The sequence below is a fragment of the Pseudopipra pipra genome, chromosome 2, assembly GCF_036250125.1.
Source record: "Pseudopipra pipra isolate bDixPip1 chromosome 2, bDixPip1.hap1, whole genome shotgun sequence".
NCBI classification, from domain to species: Eukaryota; Metazoa; Chordata; class Aves; order Passeriformes; family Pipridae; genus Pseudopipra; species Pseudopipra pipra.
The window spans coordinates 11,612,349-11,618,778 of record NC_087550.1 but is presented as its reverse complement, the minus strand read 5'-3'; the positions used below and the strand labels follow the sequence as shown (position 1 = coordinate 11,618,778).

The 6,430-nt window shown below is 38.9% G+C and overlaps 1 long non-coding RNA gene across 1 annotated transcript; it reads left to right on the top strand.

Annotated features, from left to right (window-relative positions):
- The first annotated feature begins 386 nt into the window (after positions 1 to 386).
- On the top strand, positions 387 to 5,939 carry LOC135406587 (uncharacterized). Its single transcript, XR_010426356.1, has 3 exons — positions 387 to 471; positions 4,613 to 4,757; positions 5,792 to 5,939. It is a non-coding gene; the product is annotated as an uncharacterized LOC135406587 (long non-coding RNA).
- Positions 5,940 to 6,430: the final 491 nt, after the last annotated feature.

Genomic DNA, 6,430 nt, shown 5'->3' with positions numbered 1-6,430 from the left:
CATCAGGTAATAGAATTCTCTGTCATTTAGCCAAATGCAAACTCAGGTGAATAAGATTGCCAATTATCAGTATAATTTTGAAAGAAAGGTATTCAGAACTAATTGTATGCTTCACTTGGATAGCCAGTCTATCACTTTGTATTTGCAGTGCCATCTTCTATCCAACTGACAGTATTATGGCTTCTCTTTTTTTTATGGAATTTTCTTATTTGAAAAAATTAAAGCCCTTATAAAAGAAAATCTAGCCTTCCCAAACTAAATATCTCAGTTTTTGATGCCTCTCTATCAGGACCAGCAGAACAGTCAGGAGGGCTGCTAAACTTAACTTTGTTGATGATGGTTGGAAACTTCTTAGTTCTGTACACATGTGTAGTCATAAAGCCATGGAATGGTTTGGGTTGGAAGGGACCTTAAAGATCTTCTAGTTCAAATTCCCCCAGCCATAGACAGGGACACTTCCCACCAAACCAGGTTGCTCAGAACTCCATCCAACCTTCCCTAGTCCTGATGGTGAAATTGTTTATCATTTCTTTCAGTGATGCAAGGAGCCTGCTTATGCATCAGAGTGAGAGAGGAGAGAATAAGAAGAGACAGGGACAGAGAATAACTTTGCCTTTACTCATGTACTCCTCAAGTGCAAGCCTAAAATCCACAGAGCACTGACGGATCTATTTTGCTTCCTCTAGCACTTGCATTACTCAAGTAATGAAGTGCTGTCTGCCATACTGACAGCAGAAGAGGACCTAAAATGGCTTGTGTGATCCAGCCTGTGATGCAAAAAGCTTTCTGTGGGAATGGATAATGCCCAAACATGTGCAGAATATCATATTCACATATGTATATTTTACAGCATAATGTCCAAAGCAAATGTCACTATGTAGACTAAAAGAGAAGAGACATTGCCTGACTTTGCAAACAGTTTGATTTCCATCTAGTGATCACAGAATCATAGATTTAAAAGGCCAGAGGGACCATCATGATCAGTTAGTCTGACCTCTTGTATCACACAGGCCAGAGAACCTCACCCATTAATTTCTGCCCCAAGACCATAACTCCTGCTTGTGTGAATGTAATTCTTTTGTAGACAGACTTTTTTTCAGTGTCCAGTCCCATGACTGCAAATAAACAAGAACTTGGCAAATCTGTGCTAAGGCTGTAACTGTCTACTGGAGGGTTTTTTTTTTCTTTTCTGGGCTTTTTTAAAACTTCTGAATGCTTTTGCCATCATCTTTGACAAATGAACTTCTGCACTTAGTCTGTCAGCAGTTAAAAGCACAGCAATACTTGTTTCTCCAACTCCCACCTAACCCTTGATCTCTGCCAATGAAGGTGCCAGGTTTGGTAGCAGTTTCTAAAACACAGAGAGTTTTCAGCTCCAGACTGGACAGACAAGTTAATTCCCTTCCCATGGTCCACTGAACAGCCATCAGGTGGTGATAAATTTCAGCTGCTGTTCACCTGCACTGGCTTCACTTTTGTAATTGCAACTGAAATATTGTAATGTTCTGCTCTGAGCTGTATTATTGGTACTTTATAGCAATTAATTTCCCCTTTTTAAATTGTAGGCAGAATTTACCATGCTATGTATTAGATAAAATGAAATGAAGATCTAATTTAGCATAAGACACGGTATACTTAAGTTGTTTCACGGAAGCAACAAAAATAGTTAACCCCTGCCTTTAAAAGTTTAAAATCTGAACTGCGTAGAATATGCCATGGTGAAGATCTTGTGGTATATTATCTGAAATAACTCAAGATAACTCCTATCACTACGCTTTGCTACCTTCCTTGTATTTCCTGTAAATTAATCTTTAGTTTCCAACTGTTAATCTATGGAACTGCAATGTACAATATAAATGGGACCTTTTAAAAATAGCACCGTAATATAATGAATTAAAATGACAGTAAAGAAAAAAAAAAATCTTACCATTGTGCCAGAAATCAGTTCAATATGCTGGCTTAGTCTTTTTTAAATGAAATTGAATTGATGAAGTTAAATGCAGTTCTTGCACAGAAGAAAATATGTCTGATAAATATTTATGTGGTAACATATATTCACCACATACCCATATGATTGAAACTTGGCATACCTTTGTTATTTTTATGCAGGATACAAACAAACATAAAATTGTTGTGAATGAACAATAGAAAAATTTTGTCCCATATAAAGTTATGTTTATGAGAAGTTAACAGTATGCTCTTACACCTTCTATCTGAAAGTTACATTAATTTTCAAGGCTGTGACTTTATTTAATTAGAAATACAGATGATCAGCAGAGTTGATATCTTTGCTGATAATTTATTATTTGTGTATTTTGCACCAAAAAAAATGCACACAGTCATACATTTCCACAGGGGAAAATGCAAACAGGTGATACTTCTTTATGTTCTCAGCCCTTTGCTGCTCAGCTCTCAGCCCAGAATTCTGTCTGAAGACTTTTCTCAAGGCCACGTTCCCAGTGCTTCTTTAAGCTCTCTCTGTATTTTCTGCTGCTTCTCTTTCAGTTTCACTACAACGTTACTCAGCAAAACCTTCCTGACTGTTGCTGCTTTTGTTCTGAGGAGTGGCAGGCCATAGTGTTTTGCTTAACTATCTTCTTATACTTCAGCATTTTATTTTCATGCTGGAAAGCAAAGATTTATTTCAACCACTCTTTTTTTCAGTGTTACATCTGAACATTGTCAATGAAGCATGAGAGAATCTATATTAATATTTAACCTTTGTACACCACCTTCACATTGTGCTCACAAAAGACACTAGAGAAAAGAGAAATGAGAAACACCTCCAGAAAATATGGCGTAAAACAAATACCCCATAGAACCTAACACAGCACTTTTTTCCATACCGAGTAGTGGTTTCACTTTGCTCACCACTGTCCCAGTTAATTGTTATCTGGACAACATCAGCAAAAAATAATTACTCAAATTACTCAGTACCATCTAATGTCCATGCTCACAGGCACGGATACCAGCCCTTACAAATCTTAATGCCATCTTGCACAGTAAAAGGCTGTAGGATGGAGCCTTTGTGTATGGCTAGTGTTTATATGCCTAGATGGGTTCCCTTGTTACTGGAATCTTCCAAGGGACTTTGTTTCGTTCCTGTCACAGCTGTTCAGCCCAGATGCAGATGTTGTTATTTGGGCTCTGATGCTGCAATTCAAGTGCATAGTCTTTGACAGAAGCAGAGAACAGTTGAAGAAGAAAAATATGTGTGGGAGTACCTTCCTCTTGTGAACAGGTTGAGGGATTTGCCTGTGGTGGACAGGGGGAAACCATTCATAGGAATTAGGAAGATAAGATAAATTACTGTTCAAAAATGGTGTTAATTACCTCACTCAACTAAAACTGAGTCTGTAATCTTCCATACCTGCAAAGGTCTCATCTTGGATCACTGACACAGTAGTAACTAAATAACTGCATCTCCTAAAAGTCAATGTTGGATGGAATTAATCTAAATTTAACTGTCTAAAAATCAACTGTCTATTCTATACCCAGGCTCAACATAAAAGAAGGTTTCCTCAGCAATGATTGGCCATAGTTCCTGTAGCACTCTCTTACAGCCTAGATGCATGTAAGCTAGATTCCTGTGTTTAAGATGATAAAGTGAGTTGTACCTCAGCACTGCTGTATATTTGCATGGCAGTCACAGAAACCAGCTTGCATGGGTACCATGAGCAGTCTGCCAGTGGTCTGCGAGTGATGTGCATTTCTGGTGTCCTGAATTTGAACATTTAGAGGTGTAAAATTCTATTTACCTTGGATTTGAAACTTTGCATGGAAGTATTGTGCTTAAACTGCTGCTGTTTGTTGCAATGGCAGGGAATGATTCTGCACTCTGTATTGATTTGAACACATTGCTTTTGATTTTTGTTGCTAGTTGCTATATCTGAGGTAACAACTAGCTTAGGAATAACAGGCATCTATAGGCAAAAGTGAGGAGGAATACTTTACATTATTCGTTACTCCATTCATACTACTTCATGTGACTGATTGTAATTTTGCTGATATTTCAGGGTTAGTCCCTATTAAAACGCCTCATCTGCCATAAGGCTGCTCTCCATGTTCTCATAACAGCTCTGAAGTTGTTTGTAATCATAAGAATTGGTAAAAGGAGGAGGGCAGCAGGCATCCGAGCTGATACGTGAAGTGTCAGTCAGCTTTTGGATCACCATTTGCTACGACAGCAGTGGGAAGGAAGAAAAATGGCAGTCGCAAATTTATTTTAATGTGTCCTGCAACCTTGTGATTGATTAGAGGAAAAACAGATTGTTTCACCCTTTTTCCACAATTGGATTTTCTGGTTAAATCCAGAACTGCCGAAGTGCAATAAAACACTCTCATGAAGGCAGTAATCTCCCTAAATCTTCAAATTTCCCCCAACCCCCCTCCCCACCTCATTTCATACACAAACACGGAACAAAATGATGCATAAAAGCAGCAAAACTGATTACCATCAGCAGAGTTTCCTTTTTAATATATTAGACCTTTAATCTTTTCTTAAGTGTTGGCCATTAAAATTATTAAACGACTTCCCCTCCTCCTGCCAATGTATATTTTTTGAATTAATAGACCGAGGTATTTAAAAAACGTTACTGCATTTTTTCCACAGCTCTCCTGGGGTATTTTGTGGTGTAAATTTTGCACTGTTTAATGAAGTTATCACTTTCTGCAAAGCTCCTGTAAGCTGCTGGCACTGCTTCTTCCCTCAGTTCTTACTGGGAGCCCGGGAGGTCAGGAAGGTTCTCTGGACAGTGGTGAGCAGGCAGAAGGGCCACTCTCTCTCTGCAGTCATCTTCTGGGAATGGTTACACAGGGGTTTCAGAGATACCTTTTACTTCTCCTTCAGGCTCATGAATTCACTGAACATTGATCTTAAGACTACCCACTACCAGTAGGTTAGTATTGGTTAAGTAAATATTATGACAGCAAATAATATAATTATTTACACATCCCCAAAAGGATACAGCACTGCAGGCTCCATAGGGGTGGTAGCAAACAGCAGCATGTCAGGCAGGTCCTTTTCTTTGCAGGGTAACTAAAATGACCGGCAAAGATGCTCCAAAGTGGCACAGGGTCTCAGGAGACCCTCTTGAGAGGTCTCAAGGAGCCGTGGGCTTTTCAGAGGGATGGAGGACCTGCTTTTGAATATCACTCTGCCTGAAGGAATCTCTGTGATGGAGCTACCCCAAATAATTTGTAACTTTTGAAAATACTAACCATTAATAAACTTAACACTATTGATCAAAAAATAAGTGTTAGCCTGTATATAAGTGAAGTCGGTGCTCTCACACTAGGCTGTAGAACAAATGACAAGCCTTTCTGCAGCTCTTCATTTAGTATAAATCTAGTGCCTATGTCTGACAGAAATTAATAATGCAGTCTTGAAATATGAATCATGGAAAATGAGCAAGATAAGTTCTTTTACTAAATAGGCCACACACTGACCACAATGACTTCTGACCTACGCTGTCTGCTCTACATTGTCTGCTCTCCCTGGAGAGCAGTGACTAAGAACCGGGTGCTGTGGGAAAAATGTTTGGGTGTAGCAGCTGAGTTTCTGGATGTTGTATTCCAATCTTGTGAACATTTCAGCAAATGAGTAACTGCCCACACTGGAGCAGTCCCACTGTAAAGAAGCCACTTCTTCCTTATATGTTTGCAAACTCAGGGGCACGTAAATACTCGACTTTGTCTACAAACAAAACTTACTTAGTCAATTACTTTTCATTTGTGGCTGTCAGTTTATCTCTCATTTCACTCAGAACAAGTAATGCTCTTATTTAAACAGGAGCTGAGAGTGTTCCCCAGGAGGACGCCGACAAAGAGCCAACCCAGCTAACACAGTGTCTGAGTTACAGTCAGCACACATGGAAAGTTGCACCGGTCATTTATTTTGAGCAAGTTCAGCAACTTGGCCCATCTTTCTGAGTAGTTCGCTTGTTTGATACAAGTAATGAAAGACATTTCACTTATCTTAATTGCTTTACTCGTGTCTTCCATATTCCTGTAATGGTCCCTGATTGTTCAGCCTTAGAAATTAAATGTATTGTGTGCTGTTATTTCCACAGTTACCCAGTATGAGCAGTTAGGTAGTATCACTGATAGGTAGATGCTAGTCTTTCGCTTTTAAAAGTCTGAAATTCAACTTTTGCATAGATTAAAACTACAAGCAATGGTAGCTGGATTAATTTAGCTCTTTGCTGACTCCTGTAACAAAGCAACCAAAGCAAATGGGCAGTGTAATCAGTTGTCACTAACTGTATTGATAACTGCAGTTCTTGGCTTAACTTACAGGTAGATAACCTTGTATGTGATCAGAGAAAGTTCACTTTCAGCTAAAGCAGTTGCTTTCTCTTCCCATGAACAACTTGGGGTTAGAGATTTCTATAACAGGCATGCAGAGCTAGTAAAGTTAAGTGAAGACAAA